We start from the raw sequence: 27,462 nt of genomic DNA on the forward strand, positions 1-27,462 counted from the left end.
ACCTAGTCTAACAGAATATGTTTAAAATTCAATTTAAAAATAAGATTAATAATGGAGGAACAATGGAGGAAAATGAAGTGTTGATGGGAACGAATGTTTATCTTTTGCTTCCCACACTTTTAAGTCCATCTTTACCCAACCAGTGACCAAACCTTACATTATATAAGGATTCAATGGATTGTTTGGTTAATTAATTCAACATTTGTATTCTACTGAGACCACAGAGACCCCTGCAGTTTAATGAGTTACTGAAAATCCAAGTTATTTTAAGAATTTCTAACTAACACCCAAACATTGCTACTAGAAATCAAGTCCAGTTCTGTTTTAAAAAAGCAAACTCACTCCATTCCAGATTTTTAGCAGTCTCCCCTTCAGACACTATATTGCATTTGTTTTTCACAGCCTATAATTGATCTCAGACTCATGAACTCAGTGGGGTTTGAAAAGATCAGATTTTGGGGTAGACACATAGCATGGCTGGCTCTTGGAATTTTCACCTCTGTTGAATTTCTCTGTAAGCTTTCACTCTGTTTATTTTTGCCTAGTAAAGGTTATGGCTCACCAAATTTGTCAGACTCAGTACATCTCCCTTTTCTCATTCTTGTGAATCAGTTGAACAGCATCTGATTTGTTGTACCTGAGAAGAGACCCTCATGCCCCACCCTGCAATTCAATTTAACATTTACACTAAATTTACATTCCCCCCCCCCAACATTCCTGTCTTTTGGGAATAGATTACTTTGTTATAAGGTACTTTTATATCTAATATTCATGAATACAACCTTCTCTTAGTACATATTTCTTGATACAAAATCAGGATCATTGAAATTCAGTAATGTAAAACTTTGTTCACAATCAAATGAAATACTAAAATTTCTCACTCCTTTCTATAGCAATAGCAATAACAATAGCAATTGTAGTAGCACTTAGATTTATATACCACTGCATAGTGCTTTACAGCCACTCTCTGAGAGGTTTACAAATGTCAGCATATTGTCCTCAACAATCTGGATCCTCATTTTACTCACCTTGTAATGATGGAAAGCTGAGTCAGCCTTGAGCTGGTCAGTATCAAACTGCTATATATGGGCAGAATTAGCCTTCAATGCTGCATTATAATCACTGCACCACCATGGCTTTCTAGTACATTTTTTTTATAATTGATTGATTGCCTGGAACTTGAACCTTTTCCTCCCTAATTTCAAATAGTTCCTCCAAGTTCTTTGCTTTGAATTTTTTCTTCTTCTTCTGACAATCAAAGTAATATCACAGTCACACTCAATACACTGTCATGATTTTTGTGTCCTGCTCACAGGCTTTGACTCCCTGGCCTCTACAGATATTGCTGAAATAATTCACTTAGACTATATTAGTCATACTTGTGTTTGTCCCCAATAAATCAATGTTAGAAATACTGGTGAATACCCCTTGGCTGTTGAACAACAATATTTGGCAACCAAAATTGAGTTCAAAAGCTCAAGTTCTCTTCAGAAGGCGTTGTCTGAATGTTCAACATAAAATAATGGCAAATCTGTTCTTTGTTGATTACCTTTCCTTTTTAATACCATTTATCAGCACACAGTGAGTGGCTATGTATGCTGAAAGTCAATAGCTTCCTAAAGTTAATGAGAATTTGGTCTCCATTTAAAATGTCAGCCCCACCGGGGATTGACAATAAAATGTGCATGTTGGGTTTTCACATCTGTTTGCTTCAACTCTACTTACTAAAACTTGTACATATGAAACATATTCTGAGTAAATATTCTATGAAACAGTTTACCTAATAGTAAAAAATAGTGGGAGGGAGAAAAATAAAAACTTAACTTTCAGGAACAATCTCAATAAAGGTAGCAAAGGAGCAGATGTTAATTGCTGAAGGTACTCTTTCTGAGCCACTCAAAATGTATCATTCTGATAATGGGATGTCAACTTGCTACAGAACTTATGAAAACTTCCATTTATGCTCCTTTAGAGAAATCAGGCTGAAGAAAAGATAGGAAGCATATATGACCCTCAAAATTCAAGGGGTTGTAAAACTGATTATGATGGATAGATGAATAGAACTTGGACTTCTCAGTCTTAGCTCAATCCTTTAAATACTTTATCATTGTCACATACAATTACCATCACATGAAAGAATAATTGAATTGTATCTGCTACTGTGCTGGACCCATCCACCATGATTCATGAGTTGGCAATCTTGTGTACAATTCTCAATTCTCAGGTGATTTAGAACCCTACAGAAGCAACTACATACAGTCCCCAACCGTTTCACTTTAAGCTTTCATCCCCAACCTACGGTAGACAGAAGGTCATGGAAATGAGATCAATCAAGGGGATATAAAGTCATCAAAACAGAACTCCAGTCTCCTCTCTTATTTTAATTGTGGGAGGATTTAGTTAATTTGAACTATTGTCATGGAGGAAACCAGGTGGGATAAAGGTAATAAGATCACTGTGGAGGAAAAAGATCAAAATGAAAGCATTTCCATTGGAAAATATGTATTTTCAAATAGTCTGTTTCTAACTTAACCTTTTAAAGACTGACTCGGTTTTTAAAGTTAAAATCAAGGCAATTTCAAGTGTACTTCTCTTCTAGATACTTTAGCTTCTATAGAAATCATTTTTCACAAACAAAAATTGAGGAATATTTATAGAAATATTGAAAGCTGATGTAAAGGTGAAATTGACATATGTAAAGAGGACAGTTGTCAGAAAGATGATGCTGACATTTACTTTTATCCTGGAATAAATCAACATCACATTTCAAAAAAACAGAGAAAGCTAACAATGTGTGGCAGGTTAATAATGGACACATAACTCAAGGTAAGATCCTTCAATTAAGCTGACTTTGTAATAATGCCGCTTGGGGTGTGTGTCAAAGCCCTAATAAGCAGGCATATACATAGAATGAAGGCTACTGCTAAGCTTGTAAGCCGCCCTGAGTCTTCGGAGAAGGGCGGGATATAAATGGAATTAAAATAAAAATAAATAAAATAAATTACATCACATCAAGGCCGCATATAAAATATGAGCAAAATTGCGGGTCTTAAATTTTCTTTTTTCTTTTTGTTTTGAAGCAGGTAATGTTTATTTATTTATTTTAGGAAATAGTACTATCCATGCATTACATATGATGGCAATATCTACAGTATGTGCCAACAAATCACCTAAATACAACAAAACCCAACTGTGAAGCAGCATTTCACAAAGTTTAGGAAGTGACAAACAGCATTCTTCTCTACAAAATTTCATCTCAGAAGCTATTCAGTATGAAATGTTATCATGAATTGGTTCAACTAGAAGAAGCTCTCACAAAGGCAGCAAAGTCTTTGGATGATTTGTTTGTCACATAGAAGGCAGATTGTGCACTCTGAAGAAAGTTGGGAGTAAACCCACTTTTGTATAAATTAACACTGGAAGCATGATATACAACAGGCCTATTGTCCCATCCCCACTCCCAGCCTAAGCTTCCAGGTTCATAGGCAATCATATTTTGGGATTAAGATTAAAAATGCCAACTAATTTTGCCAAGGTTAGATTAAAAAGGGGGTTACAATTCCTCCTATATATATTGAAAACAAATTCCAGTGATATGCATGGGATCTGATTTTCAATTGGTATGGTTATGTTAAGCCTGAATATCTCTTTTTCCTTTTGTAGACTTCTCTCCTGCTTTTTTAGAAGAATGAAGTTATGATTTTTTTTTTTGTAAAAAGAAGAAGTTACAGTTAATGTAGGTAGCAACAACTAGCTGACCTTGGATGACCTAAGAGGAGAAGGATTGTTTATGTATGGTCCTCTGTGAATTCCAGAGCAAATAACAAGGGTAGGAAATCAAAAACCACAAGGAAAATAAACAAGAAGAGGTGGTAGACAACTAATCCACAATTTCAAGAAAAATGTGTATCTTCAGATTCTGGAAGCATACCTCAACTCAAATGTGTACTATTTTAAAAAGTAGAAATGCTAAATTTTAGAAGGTCCAAAACTAGAAAAAATTGGAAATGCTTATCCAGTTCCAATATTACAATATTGTATTGCATTTATTGAGTCAATAAACATATAATTTCAGTAAAATAAAGTTATTTGACATTTATCTGTCAAGCATTCACAGGATATCAAGAAAATAAATTTAGATGGGATTCCTGTTACTTTACCAGCTTCCCTATTGTGTATTGACTTCCCTCCCTGTGCTACTCAATCCTGTAGTTGTCTTGACATAGAAGTTCCTCAGATGTATGGTTTGGGCCAGGAAGTTAACTTGCCTTCCTTGGGTGCTGAATCAGAGACAGTTCAGGGATTCATGGATATCATGTTCATCAAGAATCTTGCCCATATTATTAAGCCCCAGCTCTCACTGGAGGCTACACATTAGACCTCACTTTTTTCTCACATGATTATGTCTTAGCAATAAGGCCAGTAACTTTGCTACCTTCAGTGCAAAGTACCTTGAGGAAAGTAAATAGTGAATTATCTACTGGTGAGAACAAGAATCATGAACACCACTCCTTAAGGATGGAAAGAAGTCTTGAGAATGGTTAGACCTCTCTCTCTCTCTCTCTCTCTCTCACACACACACACACACAGAACACACAGACACATATAGATCCATACACAGAGACACACATTATATATGTGTGTGTATGTATGTCCATGTCTATGTGTATGTGTGTCTGTGTGTGTCTGTGTGTTCTGTGTTTACCTTTCAGCAGATGTAGGTGTCTAATAGAAGCTGAGCAGAATTTGGTCCCTGAGCCTATCAATAATAAAATAGTTGTGTAGATATTGATGTGTTGTGTATCATTTGTGAGGCAGAATGCAGAACCTAGCTGCATTTATCTATACTGAGAACAGAAGCCAGCACCATACGCAAGGCAACACAACATGAGGTAAGGTGAGACCAGCAAAGGATCCTGGAATAGCTAGCAACCCAAGAGCAGCCAGCCAGCTGGTGTAAGTTACTTTGCCCTCTGTGGTGCACCAAGGATATGCACACAAGCACTGAACAGAATGAACTAGCAATTTAGGCTGTCAGGATTGCATTGTGTCTAGCATTTGTAGATTTCTCTGACATTGTGTCCCATACACTAAATAAACAAACATGTGGCAGGATTTGTACTTGAAGAAGAAAAAAAAAGGTCATCACCAATAACAATGGTTAATGAAATATATTCATGTCACAGATAACAGGATTTGAAGAAGAGTCCCTGTGTCTGAATATTTTTAGCATTTGTTTTGCTTATCTGCTATATGAAATAATCTAATCTCCCTCTCCATCTGTGTTCCATCACTGCATCACACCATTCCTATAGGAAAAGTTTATACAGAGTTCCTTGGCTGACTTGGTAGTCAGATATAAACAAGGAAGGATGAAATCTACCTCGCCTACTGATTCCTAAATCAAATATTTTCGTCTTTTACAAAAGCAATCACCAGATGTACATAAATGCATCCTTTATTGACAAATTGAGGCTGGATCTGTACCATTTCTATTTTTGAGTAGAAATAGACTGAGTTAGAATCATCTGTTCATCCTGGACAAGGTAAAATTCAATTGAAGTTTCCCCAATTCAACTCAAGTTTGCTCAGCTATAGGAGAATATCTTATCAAATCTGGCTGTTCTCAGAAACATATAATAGTTTAGTACATGAATGGAAAACTATTAGGACATAGCAAGGTTCTGGAATAGAATGGGGAGTTGGAAAATTATCTTGGAAGAAGGAATTTGTATGTCTAGCATTAAACTAGGGTCTACTGAATGTTGATACATTGGGGCAAAAGGAATTGACTAACCAGCTTGTTGCCTGAGCCTTGACAGAATAACAGAGTTGGAAGGGACCTTGGAGGTCTTTTAGTTCAACCCTCTACTCAATCAGAAGTTCCTATACCATTTCCTGTCCAATCTCTTCAAAACTTCCAGTGATGGAACACCCACAACTTCTGGAGGCAAGCTGTTCCACTGGCTAATTGTTCTCACTGTTAGGAAATTTCTCCTTATTTCTAGGTTGGTTCTTTCCTAGATTAGTTTCCAACCATTGCTTCTTGTTCTGCCTTCAGGTGCTTTGAAGATATTATCTCCTCAGTTCCCACAATGGACAACACTTGGGGATTGGCTATCCCACATGGGGGGATCAATCTATGGGGTGGGGTCCTGCTTGGGGACTCTATAATCTACTGTATTGTGCAGGAAATCTCAGATCCTGTCTGTTATGCCTGCTATCTCCTACTCTTAGTAAAAGTTCCTACTTGGAAGAAATTGTTTCCAGGAGTTCTGCTTTCTTAAAATGTGGGCTTGAAGTGGGTCCTGACAGGTGGGGACTACACCTAGTTGTTCAAAAAAATGTTCAACTTTCATTACCAAGATCAGAAATATATTACCGTATATATATTAGCATGAGTGAATACCTTTATAATGCTTTTTAAAAAAACATTTTTTAAAAAACAAGGTTTTCTTTAAAATTATTTTTTTCTGAATTAAACATGGAAATAGCATCATGTACACATAAGAATCCCTCTATTATTATTATTATTATTATTATTATTATTATTATTATTATTATTATTATTATTATTATTATTATTATTATTATACAACTTGATCAAAATATTCTAGATAATTTGCTTGCTTGAATTTAATTGCTTGATTTTTTTCTTACGCAAATTAATAGCTTGATAATTTTAATATTTCCTTAAGCAGTGAAATCCAGCTAAACCCTTTGTAAATCATTACCTTTTTTTTCTTTGAAAGACAAATGCAATAATTCTTTTCTTGGAACTCTGCCAGTTCTCCATATGACTTTGGATATAATAACAAAGAGGTTTGATATCTAAATTTCCTACAAGATAAATTCTGAATGTTAATGTATATTGCTGCATAAAATATGCAGATTGCTCTTGAAAAAAAATCTAACTTTTATTTTCTATAAAGGATATTATTTCTTTGCATATAATTTCTAGGCGTACTTCTGAAGAAAAATGAGAAATGATGACATTTTGCTAACATGCTTCTTCTCTTTGCTACTCTCTAAAGTTTTATCATATGCTAGGAAAAGACAAGAACATACTAAATTCACACCAAAACAGTTTGAAAAGATGTCCTGATAAATTAGAATTTTCAGAAGAAACCATCCCACTGGGTAAATCACATAAAGCTCACAATGCATGCACAGCTCCTTCTCCTATGATGCTGTAAATGCTGACACTCCTACAAAACGTCATTTGCTTTTGCCACCAGATGGGTCACTATAAGTGTCTCCCAACTAGGTAGACCAGACAGGAAACATGACTAGATAAACTAATTTCACTTTATTGTAAAGGTACCTTAACACAATCTTGTTCCAAAGGTGCTTTTTCACGACACAACTGGACTTTCTTTTTTGTCTTTGAAGACATTTCATTTCTCATCCAGGAAGCTTCTTCAGCTGAGTGGATGGTGGGGAATGGAAGAATTTATAGTCCTTGCAGACAGCTGGTCATTTGTATTCTTTTAGCAAGTCGCTGATATCACCTGGAGGCTTATCTGTGTTGTCAGAGTCACCTGAGTAATGCAAATGGGTGTGGAACCTTCTTGGAACTGTTGAAAGGACTATGTTGTAGTTTGGAGAGAGGTGATGTCATATCGTTCCCTTTCTGTTGAGAGAGGGCTGTTCAGTTTTGACATAGATGATCTCATGGACCCCTCTTTCAAACCAGAGGTCTTCTCTGTCCAAAAAGTGGATTTGCTGTCTTCAAAAAAGTTGCCTTTGTCTTTTAAATGCAGATGGACTGCTGAATCTTGTCCTGATTGGTTTGTTCTCCTATGGTGTGCCATACCTTTATGAAGTGGTTGTTTTGTTTAATAGAATCTGGTAAGTCTGAAAGTAGAATTCTCCTGTTGTCATCTTTACAGATAGATAACTTAGTGAGGGTCCCTCCTAAGCCTCTTGATCTGCATACTATGCTCCTTCTTATCTGACCATTTCCTAGCAGCATCTCATTTCCTGAAGTAATTCCCACACATCATTACAAGTAGGCAGAGAAGTTGATATATATTCTATACCACATTCTGCAGCTGAAGAATGGATATGTGGAACCCTGAACCATGTCGGCCCAACTTCACCAATTGATATATGATGCTTAAAGGATAGAGATATCAACAAAGGAGAACATTTGTATTTCAGGGTTGAAATGAGCGGTCTCTGAACTTGGTTGTTTTTTTTGCAGACCTTTCATTACCCAAACTAGCTAACATCATCAGTGCAAGAAACAACCAAGCTCAGAGATCACCAAGGAACCCTCATGATAGAGATATCATTACTATGGGGAACACTTAAATACCAGAATATTTTTATTGGGTGGGTTCACTGGGAGGCATAAGAGGTAAGATGGATAGATGAATAGACGCTGGATGAAAAGGAAAACATTGGATGAATTGGAATAGAAACATTGCAACATATTGTACTTTAAACTATTTTTTTAAAAAAAATCTAATAATTTTACTATCTATGGGGAATAAAGTTTTGTTTCTTTCTATGCTATCTGGTATTTTCCAAACCAAGTACTAACTTGGCTTAACTCTTTGCAAATCATTCCCACCTATTGTGATTCTCTACAGAACTGCACGATTAGATTGTTAATTATAAAATAATATACTAGTTTAATACAATCTGCACTCAGTTACAGTAATTTCTTCTTCCAACTGAAGGAGCTGCTAAATGTTTAAAGGGCTGGTGTTTGTGCATGTCTTCATATACTGTATGTATTCAAACCTCCCATAAAATAATTAACCCCATGAAGCTTCATTAGTGCCCTATGAAACAGAGACCATGTTGAAGTTCTTGGTATCAAATATAGGAAAATGTAATTTGGCCCAGAAATTGAAATAAAAAAAGAGTAATCAACTGCTGATGAATGTCTCTGTACAATTGGCAATACAGGAGAACCTGGTTGTGGCTTCTGTGTTACCAATATCACAGTGACAGTATTGGGTTTCATAAGAGATTTTCCTATATGTGCCTTATAAGACAGCTGTGGGAGAACATTAAATCATTCTAAGAATAAACCTCTCCTAAATTTGGGACCTGTGATATGATATAGATATGAGGTTGGTTTAGATACTAAACCTTGATTATTTGAAGTAACATTATGAGAGAAAACAGCACTTTCTGCCTGGTTTTCTATATCTAAGATCCTTTGATTAGTATTGAGTAGTGGTGCAGTAGTTAGAATGCAATATTGAAGGCCAACTCATTGCTCACTATCAGGAGTTTGATTTTGACCAGCTTAAGGTTGACTCAGCCTTTCATCCTTCCAAGAATGGGCCCAGAATGTTTGGGAGGGGCAATATGCTGACTCTCTAACCTGATTAGAGAGGGTTATAATGCACTATGAAGTGGTATATAAGTCTAAATACTATTGTTACTGCTATTGCTATTGATCTAATTAATCTGATCCTAAGGTTAAGATAGGGACGTGGTGGCTCAGTGGGTTAGGACACTGAGCTTGTCAATCAGAAGGTCGGCAGTTTGCCAGGTTGAATCCCGAGTGCCGTGTAACAGAGTGAGCGCCTGTTACTCGTCCCAGCTTCTGCCAGCCTAGCAGTTCGAAAGCACGTAAAAATGCAAGTAGAAAAATAGGGACCACTATGGTAGGAAGGTAACAGCGTTCCGTGTGCCTTTGGTGTCTAGTCATGCCGGCCACATGACCACGGAGATGTCCTCGGACAAACGCTGGCTCTTCGGCTTTGAAACGGAGATGAGCACTGGCCCTTAGAGTCGGAAACGACTAGCACGCATGTGCGGGGGAACCTTTACCTTTACCTTAAGGTTAAGATGGCACTACTGAAGAAACCATAGGTAAAGGTAAAGGTTCCCCTGCACATGCATGCTAGTTGTTTCCAACTCTAGGAGCCTGTGCTCATCTCCATTTCAAAGCCGAAGAGCCAGCATTTGTCCGAGAATGTCTCCGTGGTCATGTGGCCAGCATGACTAGACGCCAAAGGCACACAGAATGCTGTTACCTTCCCACCGTAATGGTCCCTATTTTTTATTAAAAAGTTTTACAAATACATTTTAAACATAAAACCAATCCCTCCCCCACCCCCACCCAATTTCCCCTCCCTCCCCCTTCCCCTCAACTTCCCAGAGCGTAATACAGCGTATTGACCCTAACAATCTTAAACTATAATATGCTAACTAACTATAATAACACTTTAAATCCTATCGCGCTTTAACTCTCCTTAAAAATAACTAAATAATAATAAATCTTATAAATCTAATACTTATTCAAATGCTAAATGAAACTTTTTAGCCCCATATTTATTCTGGATGTAAAAGGTCCCTATTTTTCTACTTGCATTTTTTACGTGCTTTCGAACTGCTAGGTTGGCAGAAGCTGGGACGTGTAACAGGCAGTCACTCTGTTACGCGGCACTCAGGATTCAACCTGCCAAACTGCTGACCTTCTGATTGACAAGATCAGTGTCCTAACCCACTGAGCCACCACGTCCCTACTTGGAAAAACCATAGATAATTGTTTTTTTTTTGGGGGGGTTGCTATTTCCCAATAAGATTTGTAGCTATCTGCCAACATTAGATGGATCAGCCCACTAGGGTAACAGTGTAGTTTCAACCAGAAGTAAAGATTTAATTTTAATAATTTAATTTAATAATTTAATTTGTATACCGCCCTTCTCCCGAAGGACTCAGGGCGGTGAACAGGGCAATACATAATAAAAAACAGAATACAAAAATTAAAAAACCATTAAACCATTATGCCCATAAAATTAATACATATTAAAATTAAAACTATTTATAAAAACCCAACCCCATCCCGTCAGACCAGGCCAGCTTGTTCGAAAAAGAAGGTTTTGAGATCGCGCCGGAAGGAGCGAAGGTCGGGGGCCATCCGGAGCTCAACTGGTAAGCGGTTCCAAAGGTCTGGCGCACCCACAGAGAACGCTCTCCCCCTGGGGGCCACCAATCGGCATTCTTTGATCGGCGGCACCCTGAGGAGGCCCTCTCTGTGGGAGCGCACTGGACGGAGGGAAGTTGACGCCGGCCGCAGGTGTTGCCGTAGGTAATCCGGACCCATGCCATGAAGGGCTTTGTAAGTCATCACTAACACCTTGAACTGATACTGATACTGATCCAGAGATTAGATTCAAGTTTACCAACTTCTGCTTCCCATCAAAGTGCTATATTTGGAATACCTTGACCAGGGGTTCCCAAACTGGGTTGCCTTCACAACCAGGAGGAACAAAATGGAATTTCAGGGGATGTAACAAATTGTGGCTTGTGTCCCTTACAAGAGGGAATTTCAGAAGAGTGACAAAGAGTGGTTTGTGTGCCTTAGTGACAAATGATGTGTTAGATTACTTTTGTAAGAAGTGCAAACATTAAACATGCTGTAGTGGTATGGAGTCTAGAAAATATGGGGAACTTGACCTAGAGTAAAAGTTGGATGACCCAAATCAGCCAGAATTTGGAGGCTTAAGTTTGTCTTCAATATTCTTTCATGCCATTGCAAACATTTCAGGCAGGGAAATAGCAATTTATAAATTGCATCAACAGAAAGAATGTGTTGAATTTTCACTATTCTTCAAATCTGGTTTTAGTATTATCTTTCCATATAAGTGGCCATACTCATGATGTACAGTAGTAAGTTATTTTCTATTTTGTTTACACATTCCTTTTGTGGCAAATTTGATATAGCATGTATTAATAATAAAAACAATATTTGGTTGGGAAAAAACACATTCTTGTAGGTGTCTATTCAGTCTCTCACAGATAAGATTTTGGGGTTTTTTATTTCTTTTATCACTTTTTGTCTGGACAAGCTGTGTTCACATTTCATTTCTCTGAACCATGATAAAATTTATGAGAACATTTTTTTTAAAAAAATGAATTTGTATTGGTTTTATCTTTCAACGGCACACACATCTAACTCTGTTGCACATATTTATTTATTTACTTACTTGTTTACTTACCTACTTATTTATTTTTCAATTTTTGAATCACCCATTTCTTTCATAGAGGGACTTACCATCATGTTATGATCTGGATGTATAACTAGAGATATGCCATCAACCTAAGGCAAATCTGATTATTGCTTTTCACTTAAGGACAAATCCAAAGTTCAAGGAGTTAGATTATAGAACATAGAATAATAGGGTTGGTAGGGAACTTGGAGGTCTTCTAGTCCAACCCCCAGCTCAAGCAGGACACTCTATACCATTCTGGACATGTTGCTGTCTACTCTCTTCTTGAAAGCCTCCAGTAATGGAGCACCCACAGCCTCTGGAGATAATGTTCAATGGGAACCTCTTCACACTGTGACCCTCTTGCCAGCTATTCCAGTTTGTAATCTGCTTTAAAGACAAAGAAGGCTGTGGAGAACTACAACAGAACATACCTCATCATCTTTCTGCAAAAGCACTGAAGGACATAATTAGAATTGAGAAGAATTGAGAGTGTTTTCTCCAAGCCTAGTTATTACTAACTTCTAACATTTCATATTAATATACTTTATTAATGTTTACAATAACGATATTTAGTGCTTAGTGAACAATGTGTTGTCTTGGTTCATATATTTAAAAACAATGAATAATAATTAATTTCTATAATTGATCAATATGTTAGTTGATAATATATTTCCTTGATCCTCTCTTCTTCCAGTAATATTCTCCTTTTATCTACATTAAACAAATATAACTCTTAATACTTTCAGTACATACAGAGTTGGGTATAAACATTTTTCTAGTATTTGTACATATAACTATAATGAGGACCCAGATTGTTGGGGGCAATTAAGCTGACTTTGTAATAATGCCGCTTGGGGTGTGTGTGAAAGCCCTAACAAGCAGGCATATACATAGAATGAAGGCTACTGCTAAGCTTGTAAGCCGCCCTGAGTCTTCGGAGAAGGGCGGGATATAAATGGAATTAAAATAAAAAATAATAAAATTAACATATAACATCTTTTCTAATCAGTTTACATTTCAATTGTATTTACAGAAGTTATCTTTTTAAGTCATTATATGTCCTGTTTTAAAGATTCTTATTTAAGCTTAATTTCCCCTCAGTATTGAAATCACTCTTACCAGTCATAATTTTCTTAAAATTCATTACCTTTGAATATCCAAACTTTTCATTCAAATATACCGTCTCAATATTTTTACATTTCATATATTATAAAAGTATTATACTACTTATATATCTTATCCTTCTTACTATAGGGCCCCTTTATGTCCAAGCTTTGTCTATTCTTTTAACCATGTTCAAACAAATATTTAATCATATAGTACACCATCTAGCAATCTTACTATAGGGCCTCTTTATATCCAAACTTTATATTTTTTTAACCGTATTCTAACAGGTGTTTAGTCATATAGCATTTCATGTGGTAAGTTGAATCACATCTCTTAAATCTAATTCTAATCTTATTCTTTTCCAGGTCGATTTCCAAATCAGTAGGTTTAGCTTGCCAGGTTGTATTTTTGTAGATATTGTTGTGGATAAAAAAAGACATATTAAGTAGAATATTCATTTTTTTTGTCTCCCATGCTTTAATGATTCTCCTGACAGCTCTTTAATCCATTTTATTAAATCTTTTTTGTTCTCAAGTTTGTTTTGAAGTCCTGGAAGGTAAAATATCTTTATTATTTCCTTTGTTGCAGCAAATTTTTGTGGATTTTCTTTTGTTTGTATTAAGTTGTAGTTCTCTTTCTTCATTGCCAATCTGGAGCGAATTTAGACCCATTTAGGGTCCCCTGGCAGGGCAAAACTAGTCGTAGGCTGTGGAGCTCTGCAATCCCTTGGCCGTGCACTATGGTGCAAAACTGGAATTATTGCATGCTGTATCTATATTTTTTCGAGTACAATAGAAACATAAATGGGTTTATCAGGAGTTGGCAGGCACTGGATTAAAGTTCAATTTATAATAAACTCTGGATATAGTAATTCCTGGAATAAGGAATGTTTCTTGATTAGTATTTGACAAAGTCTATGAAAACTTGTAATACAAATGTGGATTAAGTCTCTGTAAGTCTGATAAAAAAAAGGTATCCTGGGTTTGGTAATGGGTTGATTCATTAAGACAATGCTCTGAAAGAAATGTACTGCCAGACCAATGCCAGACAATGCTTTAAAAATCCAAAATAAAAGACAACAAATAATACCTGTAGTTGACATGGCAATCTAACATTTAAGTTATGTTTGTTAAGTTTTATACCAGCAATTAATGATTTTTTTCTATTAGTAAAGTGATTTCAGCAGGATGAGATAAAGCATTTAAATTTCAGCAGCCTAAACTTTAAATGTACATTCAACAATTTTTTTTCAAGAAATAGTACAAGATTGCTGAAAAACATTTCAGCTGCTTCAGCTCAACACACTTTTGAACAGCATTTTATAACTAACTCAGAAAGTTTTAAATGCTGAAGTGTTTATTTTCTGTCTGTAAAATAACCTGCCTCAAAACTTAGGAATTATGTGGTTTTTGTAATGTATTGGGCCTTGTTTAACTTGAGTGTACCACATGGGTTTGAATGCTGGAGGATTGCTTAAGCAAGGAACTGGCTAACGGCTGCCAGCTCCTCAGACAGTCCATCTCCAGGACTGCCATTGGTTGGCTCTAGGGTGGCAATAGGTTGCTTTAAACCTATTGGCTGCTGCCTAGAGACCAGAGTATAAATTCCTGCCTTGCAGCCCTGTTTCTCAGTTCAGTTCCTGCTCTTCAATAAAAGCATGTTTCTGCCTGAACTCACTCGTCTCGCCTCTTGCTTCACAAAAGGAACCCAGTACACAACAGTTTTGACATAAATGGAAGGCCCACAAGCAGCACAGGCAACAAACCTCTTTGACTTTGGGGATAAACATTTCCTAAAGAGCCATTTTGGTCTAGTACATGGGTCTTCAAACTTGGCCCTTGTATGACTTGTGGACTTCAACTCCCAGAATTCCTCAGCCAGGCACGTGCCTGGCTGAGGAATTCTGGAAGCTGTAGTCCACAAGTCATACAAGGGCCAAGTTTGAAGTCCCCTCAACTAGTGGTTAATGTACCAAGCTATAAAGTGGGAGACCATGAGTTCTAGTGCTGCCTTAGCCATGAACGCCAGCTGGTGAATTTGGGCCAGTCACTCTCTCTCAGCCAAATCCACCTCACAGGGTTGTAGTTGTGGGGAAACTAAGACAACGAAGGACACAAGGATTGTGTTTGTTCACCACCTTGAGTTATTTGTAAAAATAATACAAGTGGGATATAAATAAATAAAAAGAAAATGATTTTATATCCTGCTCTTCCCTTCTCACAAACTCATAAATATGCTGGTGTTCAATGAGTTACACACTGAGTTGTTGTTGTTGTTGTTAGTTGCGAAGTCATGTCCGACCCATCGCGACCCTATGGACAATGTTCCTCCAGGCCTTCCTGTCCTCTATCACCTTCTGGAGTCCATTTAAGCTCACGCCTACTGCTTCAGTGACTCCATCCAGCCACCTCATTCTCTGTCGTCCCCTTCTTCTATTGCCCTCAATCTTTCCCAGCATTAGGCTCTTCTCCAGTGAGTCCTTCCTTCTCATTAGGTGGCCAAAGTATTTGAGTTTTAGCTTCAGGATCTGGCCTTCTAAAGAGCAGTCAGGGTTGATCTCCTCTAGGACTGACCGGTTTGATCGCCTTGCAGTCCAAGGGTCTCGCAGGAGTCTTCTCCAGCACCATAGTTCAAAGGCTTCAATTCTTTGGCCCTCAGCCTTTCTTATGGTCCAGCTTTCACTGCCATACATTGCAACTGGGAAGAGCATAGCCTTGACTATACGCACTTTTGTTGACAGGGTGATGTCTCTGCTTTTTAGTGTGCTGTCTAGATTTGCCATGGCTTTCCTCCCCAGGAGCAAGCGTCTTTTAATTTCTTGGCTACAGTTCCCATCTGCAGTGATCTTGGAGCCCAGGAAAATAAAATCGGTCACTACCTCCATTTCTTCCCCATCTATTTGCCAGGAATTGAGAGGGCTGGATGCCATGATCTTGGTTTTCTTAATGTTTAGTTTCAACCCAACTTTTGCACTCTCCTTCTTCACTCGCAACAAGAGGCTCTTTAGTTCCTCTTCACTTTCTGCCATTAGAGTGGTATCATCTGCATATCTTAGGTTGTTGATGTTTCTTCCGGCAATCTTAATTCCAACTTTTGATTCATCTAGCCCTGCCTTTCTCATGATGTGCTCTGCATATAAGTTAAATAGGCAAGGCGACAGTATACAGCCTTGCCGGACTCCTTTCCCAATTTTGAACCAATCAGTGGTTCTGTGTCCAGTTCTCACTGTTGCTTCTTGGCCTGCATATAGGTTTCTCAAGAGACAAATAAAATGGTCTGGTATGCCCATCTCTTTAAGGACTTGCCACAGTTTGTTATGATCCACACAATCAAAGGCTTTAGCATAGTCAATGAAGCAGATGTTTTTCTGGAACTCTCTAGCTTTCTCCATGATCCAGCTTATGTTATCAATTTGATCTCTAGTTCCTCTGCCTCTTCGAAATCCTGCCTGTACTTCTGGTAGTTCTCGATCCACATACTGCTGGAGTCTAGCTTGTAGAATTTTAAGCATAGCTTTACTAGCATGAGAAATGAGTGCAATGGTGCGATAGTTTGAACATTCTTTGGCACTGCCTTTCTTTGGAATTGGAATGTAAACTGATCTTTTCCAATCCTGTGGCCACTGTTGAGTTTTCCAAATTTGCTGGCAAATTGAGTGTAGCACTTTTACTGCATCCTCTTTTAAGATTTTGAATAGCTCAGCTGGAATACTGTCACCTCCACTAGCTTTGTTGTTGCTCAGCTTTTCTAAGGCCCACTTCACTTCACATTCTAGGATGTCTGGCTCGAGGTCAGTGACCACCTCATTGTGATTATCAGGGATGTTAAGCTCATTCTTGTATAGTTCTTCTGTGTAGTTTTGCCACCTCTTCTTAATCTCTTCTGCCTCTGTTAGGTCCCTGCCATTTTGGTCCTTTATCATGCCCATTTTTGCATGAAACGTTCCCTTCATCTCACCAATTTTCTTGAAAAGATCTCTGGTCCTTCCTATTCTATTATTTTCTTCTATTTCTTTGCACTGTTCATTTAAGAAGGCATTCTTATCTCTTCTAGCTATTCTCTGGAATTCTGCATTCAATTGGGCGTATCTTTCTTTTTCTCCCTTGCCTTTCGCTTCCCTCCTTTCCTCAGCTATTTGCAAAGCTTCCTCAGACAGCCATTTTGCTTTTTTGCATTTCTTTTTCTTTGGGATGGTTTTGGTTGCTACCTGTTGTACAATGTTGCGAACCTCTGTCCATAGTTCTTCAGGCACTCTGTCTATCAGATCTAATTCCTTAAATCTATTTGTCACCTCTACTGTATATTGAACAGGAATATGATTTAATTCATACCTGACTGGCCTAGTGCTTTTCCCTACTTTCTTTAATTTAAGCCTAAACTTTGCAACAAGAAGCTCATGGTCTGAGCCACAGTCAGCTCCTGGTCTTGTTTTTACTGACTGTATAGAGCTTCTCCATCTTTGGCTGCAGAGCATATAGTCAATCTGATTTCTGTGTTGACCGTCTGGTAATGTCCATGTGTAAAGCCGTCTCTTGGGTTGTTGGAAAAGAGTGTTTGCTATGACCATCATATTCTCTTGACAAAATTCTATCAGCCTGTGCCCTGCTTCATTTTGTACTCCAAGGCCAAACTTGCCTGTTATTCCAGTTATCTTTTGGCTTCCTACTTTAGCATTCCAATCTCCCATGATGATAAGGACATCATTTTTGGGTGAGTTACTGAGTTACTCATTACAATAGATGGAATATATAAATAAATTAATAAACAATCTCTTTAAAGATGGTTAATGCTATGAGCGAATTCTGAGTGAATATAGCTGAGAAAAACTTTACAATTTCATTTTCTCATTAATATCAGCCAGTCACAGAGCCTGGATGTGGATTAATTCCTAACAGTTATTAAGAGGATAGAGAGATTCCTTATCCTTTCTGTTATGAAGAATTCTGCATAACAAAATCCAAAATTCAAGTATGGATGGTTATGTATTCATTTTACAAATGGTTAGATTAGCCCTCTAGGAAAAAGAAGAAGAAAAAAAAACTATGTCTTTTTAAAAAAACTTCCACAACTGACATATTTGAAGTTTTTGAGATATTTTCCCTTCTGAAGGACATCCAAATTATCCTTCAAATGCTGATACAGGCTAGAAGTAGTGGGGATAAAACATCCCTTGTTGTTTAGACATCATTTCAAATATGTCAAAACAAGGTTCCATGAAAAGCAACCAAGGGTCTGTGATATATTAAACTTTACTGATATGTTGTTTGGTCTTTAAGGTGCCCCAAGATGCTTGGCTATAACAATTGAAAGTAGCTACTTCTCTGAGAAAGCTCAACGTTGTTTTAGACCTTACTTTAAAACTGTGAAAAGTCACCAATAGTTTTTTTTCCCCTTCTGTATAAAATTCTACATAATATATACAGTAGCAAATTTTAAAATGAATTACTTGGTTGACAATTACTTGGTTGACTGTGAATGTTGTTCCTACACGATGCAGTTGTAAAGCATGACATCATATGATGGTGCCGATTTACTGCAGCCATCTGGCAGTTCCAGTTATAATTGTTAAGGCAAGCTGTTAAGTGCAATGTCATGTCATCACTATTTGTGACCTCTTGTCCTATCACTTTTCTTTGTCAGAAGCCAGCAATGAAGGTTGCAACTGGTGATCTCGTGACCACAGTACACTGTGATCATCATAATTGCAAGCCAGTTGTCAGGCATTGTGATCATCTCATGACAGGGGTGCTGTGATGATTGCAACTTTAAGAAGGAGTCATACGTCTCCTCATTCACTGCCATCATAACTCCAAATGGTCACTGAACAAAGTGGTCATTAACCAGGATTACCTGTAATACAAATGCTGCATGGCATTAATTCCATCTCAATGAAAAAAGCAGGGAAATGCTTACCTTAATGATCGGACCCTGTATTACATACAGTATGCATCAGAGAACAAAGAGAAGAATTTCAACACTGTAGTATGCATTCCTCTGAATGTGTGGGTCTTCTGCTACATTTATATTTTGTTCTCAATGTCCACACTTCAGTCCCTTTCAGACTTACTTTAACTGTTCAGCAGTAGGATACAAAAGCTAATAAACCAGCTGAATGAAAGATGTTCTGTATGTGTGTGTGTGAGAGAGGATACAAAAGCTAATAAACCAGCTGAATGAAAGATGTTCTGTATGTGTGTGTGTGTGAGAGAGAGAGCGAGCATTTATGTGTGTAAGAGACAGTTCTACTGTATAGTAGCTGGTAAGAGCAAAGGGGAAAAATAAAGGACACCTTGCTGTGGCAATACCAACTTTGAAAAGTCATCAAACATTCTCAGTGGGTATTACAGCTTTGGCCTCAAACAGCTTGAAATCCATCAAATCTATGAACCTGCCAATTCACCAGAAACAGCACCAGAGAACAATAATACATGCCAAAAGCAATCCTTGTGATTCAGCGGCTATTGTGTAATGGAAAGGTGAAAACCCACAGCACTTGTTGCCAGCCATTTATTCTAAGAATTGAGCCTAAAAATATAGATGGACAAATGTAAAGTTCATTTAGGGTTTTGCATTTTAATTTTTTTGCAGATGTGAACACGGCTGAGTGTTGAGGGTTCAGCAAGTTCATTTGGTCAGCTCTGATGGTGCAGCAGACTCAAGAAGCAAATGCAAACTATAAAGTAGTCAGATTTTATTTTATTTTATTTTTTAAAAAACAACAACAACAACAACAACAAAAGGGATATGGAAAAATCAGGAGTTTGACATATTGTTGTCTATAGGAATTTCCATGCCCTGAGATTTTAAGATAGCTAATAATAAATTAATTTACCTAAAACATGAACACATTCTTGAAAAGAGATGTTGCCATTTATTTGAGACTAGAAAGGGTACAACAAAATATCCTTTGAAACAAAAATTGGAAGGCCTGATTAATTTGCTCAGGGATTTACTAATTAATTTGCAAGTACATAATGCATATATTGCTTAAGCCATAGCAGAATAATAAGCATAACATTTTTAATCTTTAAATAACAGAACTCTGTGAACATCAAAAAGAAAGATTAGTTCCAGAATCTCTGGGAAACAAAGAAGGAAAAGGCTCACTGACTGAATCAGGGATGTAGCTTTTTCAAGATCCTCCTTTCCAATATGTAAAGGGAGGAGTTTGAGGAAAGTTAGTATTCAAAGCACAAAATGGTGTTTATAGGGTTTGATTAGGGCTTATACTTTTAACATCTTGGCTGAATTCTACTTTTACATTATAACTTTGGTGTCTGGGATGCCCAGCCTTCTGCCCTATTTACTACAAATTTAATATTTGAAAACAATCACGTTTATACAAAATTATCACTGGAATTAATCAGTACAGAGAATGACTGCAAACACAGATTTTTCATCAGATTACATAAACTGGACTGCAGGAATCCAGAAGTCCCCTAGATGGCAGCAAAGCACCCACCCTAATCCTTTCCTTGATTAAAATAAAGAAGTATTTCTCACAATTGAAAATGCAGAATGAAATTGACAAGAGGTAGTGAAGATCCAGACCTTGAGACTGAGTGAGCCAAACTAAATATGGAAAATTGCAATAATATAACTGGGGGATAAGCACTTAGTTTTTCTCATGTTCCTAACAAAAATGCAGTGGCTATTTCCAAAGCATAGAAGTAACAGGAGTTAATAGAAACATCAGAAGCTTTGTGCAAAGATCAGTGACACAATGATACCAGGGAAGAGACACAGTTGTTGGTCAATGGTGATAGACTGGCAGATGTTAATATCAAGAGAGGGATCTTTCAAGGACACTCACTCTCACCACTACTGTGTGTCATTCCACTGATTTGTCCACCAACAATACTGAACAAATCAGGCCATGGTTATCAAACACTAAAAACATCTGTCAGTTTATCCCATCCCCTTTACATGGACAATCTAAAACTATATAGAAAAAGACCACCTGAATTGCTGTTTGACACTTTCCAAACACATAGCTAAAATATTGCAGTGGAGTTTGGACTGGACAAATATTCAACTTTTGCCACCAACAGGGGAAAAATAGTGAAAACTAAGGAATCAAGATGCTTTATTATCATTTTTATTGTCATTTTTTTTACTGTGGGCACAAGGGCACACATCAAAAATAAAATTTAGTTGCCCGCTCGCAAAGTGAAACACATACATGACACACACCTAAGCACACTATATAACATATAGACCCATACCCCTACATATATATAACAAATAAATATTAAATACTGTTCATCTTGAATATATAACAGAAGGAGGAAGCTTGAAAGTTCACAAGGTTGATGCTGTATGGAATGAAACTATGGTTGAATCTGGATATTCTGCTACAGATCCCAGAAGGTAACAAGAAAAAAACAGGTTGTGAAGAGGATGAATAGTGTCCCAGACAATCTTACGGACCCTCCTCAAGCAACGCTTCTGTGCTATGTCCCAGATGGGAGGGAGGGAACTGCCAATGATCTTTTCAGCCATCCTCACCACTCTGCACCACCTTCCTGTCCAAAGAAGTGATGCTTCCAAACCAGACTGTGATGCTGTATGACAGGATGCTCTTGATCTCTGTAGAAAGTGGTCAGGACAGCGGAAGGAAGATGTGCTTTTCTCATGTGACACAGAAAATGTAGGCGCTGCTGTGCACACACAAATGCACACACAGAGAGAGACACATTTTTAAAAGAATAACAATACAATTTTTGAAAGACAAAAGTAAGGACAGGAAAATGCAACAGTACTCTCTTTCTTTGTACAAAAAGAACAAGTAGAAGTTAAAAAAAATAGACAAAAAAGAATAGAAAATAAAGTTATAAAGAAGTGATTTCTGGTCTTCCAAAAATCAATTACAAATACATTTACCGGTATATTTTATTCTTTTTCTAAGGTTAACATAATTTCCTTCTAAAGTCATAAAATTCATTTTTGCATAATGGAAAAGTGAATTCTATTTTTTTCCTAAATTGTCCATCCATCAGTCTAATTTCTGATTTCCCATCACATGCCTTTATGAAGTAGGTCTTACAGACAGATGTACATTTGTATTACATTACTTAAGCTTAGTGATTATATTGAAATAGTTCCATCATGGTTATTGAGGCTTTAACATTTATTACAACAATAGCAAATTTGCAAGGCATATTTTCATATAAAGAACTTTTTGTTCTTTATTTCCTATTCAGATAAGCAGACCTAGAGAGATTTCTTAGTAGCTATATAAAAGCACACCTGTGATTTTGAAATAAGTTATTCTGCTACCCTTAGGATTCTGGAAATGCCATGTCAGAATTGAAATAATTTGCTGTTGGGAGTGGAGTTCAACCAAGTCTTCCTTTAATATTGCCTAAATTAATGAATGTAATAATAACGTTCAGTTCTGATGAGCAAAGCCATGGAGACTGGACTAGATCTGATGTTATTTACATAGAGATGGAAAGAGACTTGCAACTTTGCTGCTGAGGCATTTGAAGAAAGTTCAAGTTAATGATTCTAATTAAGGTTCCTTGGCATTTTCTTAGAAGGCAATGGACAATTCTGTTTCAACATTTTCCCAGAAGACTTGTGTGTGTGATGGTTACAGGGTGGCATAGCAGATATTCAGGGGGAAAAATGGCCTGTATGCCTTATCCCAAAGATGCTTTTTTACAAGGCAATTGGACTTTCTTATTTTTGTTTGAAGATGTTTAGCTTCTCATCCAAGAAGCTTCCTCAGCTCTGACTGGATGGTGGGGGAATGGAATGATTTATACTCCTTGCAGACAGCTGGTCATTTGCATTGTTTTAGCAAGTCATTAGTGCTACCTAGAGGCTTATCTGTGTCTTCAGGGCCACCTGACTAGTGTAAATGTAGTCCAAGAAGGCTCCACATCCATTTGCACTACTCAGGTGATCCTGAAGACATAGATAAGCCTCCAGGTAGCACTAACAACTCGCTAAAAGAATGCAAATGATCAGCTGTCTGCAAGGAGTATAAATCCTGCCATTCCCCACCATCCAGTAAAAGCTGAAGAAGCTTCCTGGATGAAAGGTGAAAATATCTTCAAAGAAAAACAAGAAAGTCCAGTTGCTTTGTGAAAAAGCATCTTTGGGATAACCATGACCTGGATGACTAAGAATCTCCATAGATGCCTGTATGCCATACTTACCTAGAGAACAGAGTCTTTATTTTCCCTCCAATTTGGAAGGGTCTGACAATCTTCAATGATAGATGTGATTTTTCCAAAACCTAACAACTTGAAAATACTACTGGCTTCAACAGGAAAATTTAGCATATATACTTCATTTTAACATATGTATAATTTATAAGCATTCATATTTTGTTTCATGGTTCACAACTGTAGCTGCAATCCAATTCATATTTACTGATGTTACAAGTAAATATGCAGGGGATTCAGGCAGAACATATATTTATTTATAAAGTTTCTGCCTCTTGCCCTCCATTGCTGAAAATGATTTAAGGCAAGGTTTCAGCATATGTAATAGACTTCTTAGAAAAAAATAGGGCAACTCTAAAACATCTACCTGTTGAAAGTCCTAACATTGGGTCATTTTTCTAATGGTGACAGGAAGGAAGGAATCATTTGCATCCAATTCTTATGGATCAATAGGAAAAGAAATAAAAAGAAACAGAAGTGAACCATTCTTAACAGCTGATCAAACAAAATAGACTTTCAAACATCTCAAAAAAGATGCAAGCAAATGGGTATTCTGTGGTGGTTCATTTAAATTATTCTGGTAGAAAAAAGCATTTTTGTGCCACTATCAATCAAATTCTTGAATGCTAATCTTAGTTGTAGTTGAGGGGAACATTCATTAAAATGAGTGCAAGCCTGACACATCTATAAGGTTATAAGATCTAGGTATGCCTAAGTCCAGATATATATTGTAATTAAATGATAGCAAAGAGCCACAGTTTTCTATAATTGCAGCCACATGTTGATTTTTACAGTCTAGAGTTGGCAAACCAATCCTACAGGCTTCAAAGATTAAAAATAATGTTTTAAGTCCTGAATAGAAAACTCTACAGTTTTGATCAGCCACTTTATATACATATGTATGTATGTATGTATTTATGTGTGTGTGTATATCTACGAAAACATATATATATATATATATATATATATATATATATATATATATATATATATATATATATATATATATATATATATATATATATATATATATATATATATATATATATATATATATATATATATATATATATATATATATATATATATATATATATATATATATATATATATATATATATATATATATATATATATATATATATATATATATATATGTTTTCTGAGGTTTTCGCGGGTGCCTGTATGTGGATATATATATATATACTCTCTAAAGCTATATTTCAGTTAGAAAAAGTTTGGGAAAAATAAATAGGAACAAGCAGGGCTTTTTCTGTCATAGAACTCCCAGAACGGAGTTCCGGCACCTTTTTTGGATGGAACTTTGTAGGGTAGGCAAGGCAGGTTGTATGACATGTGTGAGTTCCGGCACCTTTTTCTTTTACAAAAAAAGCACTGGGAAGAAGAGAGTAATTATGCAGCACAGAAAGGACAAATCTTGAATTATAGAAGATATTTTCTGTAAAGATTTGACCTGTTTTTTTTCCCCCAAAGGAAAAGAAGACAACTTTCAAATAATCTGGTTTAAATTTATCAGATGGCATGTTTATCTTTTATTTCAATAAGATGGTTTTCCCCTTGTTTTATGGACATATAATAAATTTGGTTTTGCTCATTTAGATGAAATTGCTATCCCACAATAAAATTGCTATTTATATGCCTGTTCATATGTGCCATTTAGTATAAGTAAGTTGGTATGTTTGTGGACATGTTCGAGCAGAAGAAAATAAGAACAAAAAGAGCTCATTTTGATGGTAGCTACATCTATCTATCTATCTGTCTGTCTGTCTGTCTGTCTGTCTGTCTGTCTGTCTGTCTGTCTATCATCCATTTATTTTTCAAAATAAGTAATTCAGCCATAGACCTGATAAGTAAATTACTTATTTTGTGCTTCTCTGTTAGAGTTCAGACAAAGGCACAGGATAAAGCCCTGAAGGCTCCTAAATAGCTTCTGAATCTGGATCCAGAAGGAAGATAACCACCACAGAATTTAACATTAGCTTCTCTTCCACTAGCCTCTTACATCAAAAGACAGCAATACAGAGTGCAGGATAAGCCATTGCCAATGCCCCCAAGGCATTTTCTTGCAGCAAAGTTCCTAAGGAAAGATCTGCAGAAAAGGACAATTGAAAGTCAGCAATAGGCTAAATAAAAAGAGGGAAAAAATAGCTTTGTTGAAATACACTAAGAGAGAGGGACCATTACTATCTCAGAGAGACTGCATAGAACTCCAAGAAATTAGAACAAGGGGATCTTGCAGCCTTAACATTTAAGTAGATGCATTTTTAAAAAAAAAATCTCTTGCAGAGCTTTTATGATTCTCAAACATTAGATTGTTTTTAAAAAGTATCTTAAGTATCTACTTTATATTCCAGTGTTATAGCCCATGCTAAGACGACGACATCATCATCATCATCATCTTTCTCTATTACTACTACTAAAAGATAGAAATGAGACAATAGCTTCCTTAAGACCCGCAAGAAAAGGAAAAAAAAAAGATTTTAGCTTAAATCTTTCAGATCCAAGTGAAGTTTCTAGGTGTAATGGCAATCAAAAAATTATTCAAAGCATAATTTTCTCTCTCTCTCTCTCTCTCTCTCTCTCTCTCTGTATGTCTGTGGAGAGAGAGAGAGAGCACATATGTAGAAACCATAACATTAGACTATATATCCTTTTTCACTTTGCAGGATAAATTTTATTCATTTTCTTCACCCATGGAAGAAAGATAATATTGTCACTTTCAAAATTAATTAATTTCTAAGGCCTTTATTGGGGTGCTTTAGTGTTACATACAAAGTGCCAGTGGCACTCTTTTTTCAATTGGAAAAAAAGCTTATTGATTCAAAGAAACATGGTGTTTGTTTGCTGATCTTCCATGTTTCTCTTCCTCTATATTGCCTTTGGATCTTTATCGTGTTTTTTTTTTCCCCTGGGGAGATCTACACGACAACCACTATCTATATCTACTTTCAAAGGAAACACAGGCATTTTTAAATAAATATCATCATCACCATCCTCATTGAATCAAACAGACCTGGGAATCTACAGGCATCAATATGAAAACTTTATAAAAACTTGATTCATAATATCAGTGTCTGATTACATATGCAACATAATTTCATTGCCCTTTAGTTGTTTGTAATATATTCCAAGATGCAAACCTAACAAATTATTTATCTATTTATTCATTTATTATTGTTTTATGGTTTATTTATGTATCATTTTATGGTTTTATTGTTTTACTTATTTATATCAAAAGTATTTGCTTCCCATCTTGTGGTTCAGGCCTCACTAAGCAATTTACAGAGTCAGCATATTGCCCCCCAACAATCTGGGTCCACATTTTACCGACCTTGGAAGGATGGAAGGCTGAGTCAACTTTGAGCCAGTGAGAATCAAACTCCTGTAAGTGAGCCTGCAATACTGTACATTGCTATTATTAGTATTGCTATTATGAAATAGGAATATCAAACTACAGACAGTTAGTGCAATGCAGAGCTCAATACAAGTGTATGTGTTTCAAGGTTAACATTGCTCTAGTCTACGGTAATATATTATGCAGTTCTATTTACTGCTATAAGGTAGCCCTTTATTATGGGTGATTGCTTTTTTTCTCCTTTTGTTCAGTTGTTATGAAACAGAAAGACAGCCGTATAAGCTGTTAGGCATATGGTGTTAGCCTACAATGTTGGGTTGAAAATATATTAACCATAATGCTATGACTTTAAGAAGTTAATTGGCCAATGGGTGTGTAAGTGTTCTCATGGCCATAAGAGGAAGCTAGGAACGTAGCTTCTTTCTCTCTCTGAATTCACTGATCTCTACTATTACTGTTTTTGCTCTGCTGTTGGTTTACTACTGTTGTAAACCTGAACTGTGTATTGACCTCTGGACCGGTAAGAAGACTTTGTATTTTGGATTACTTCTTGGACCGTTGCTATTGTGTATGACCTGGACTGTTTATTTTTGATTGTGCATTTTTGTTCTTACACCACCTCAAAAGCAAACTACTTTTTTGCTTTTACAACTCAGTGTACTCTTGTGTGACTCTTGCTGCTCTCAGTACCCTTCCTTGTCTGTGTAACTCTTTGGTAGCACAAGGAGACCTCTGCACAACAAATCCTTAACATAAACATCCCATTAAACCTCACAATCTGTTTCTGAAGGGAATGTCCAAAGAGAACTTCATTTACCCAGATATGAGTGGGGACACTGAG

Source organism: Vipera berus, assembly GCF_964194415.1.
Source record: "Vipera berus genome assembly, chromosome: 4".
Classification (NCBI taxonomy): Eukaryota; Metazoa; Chordata; class Lepidosauria; order Squamata; family Viperidae; genus Vipera; species Vipera berus.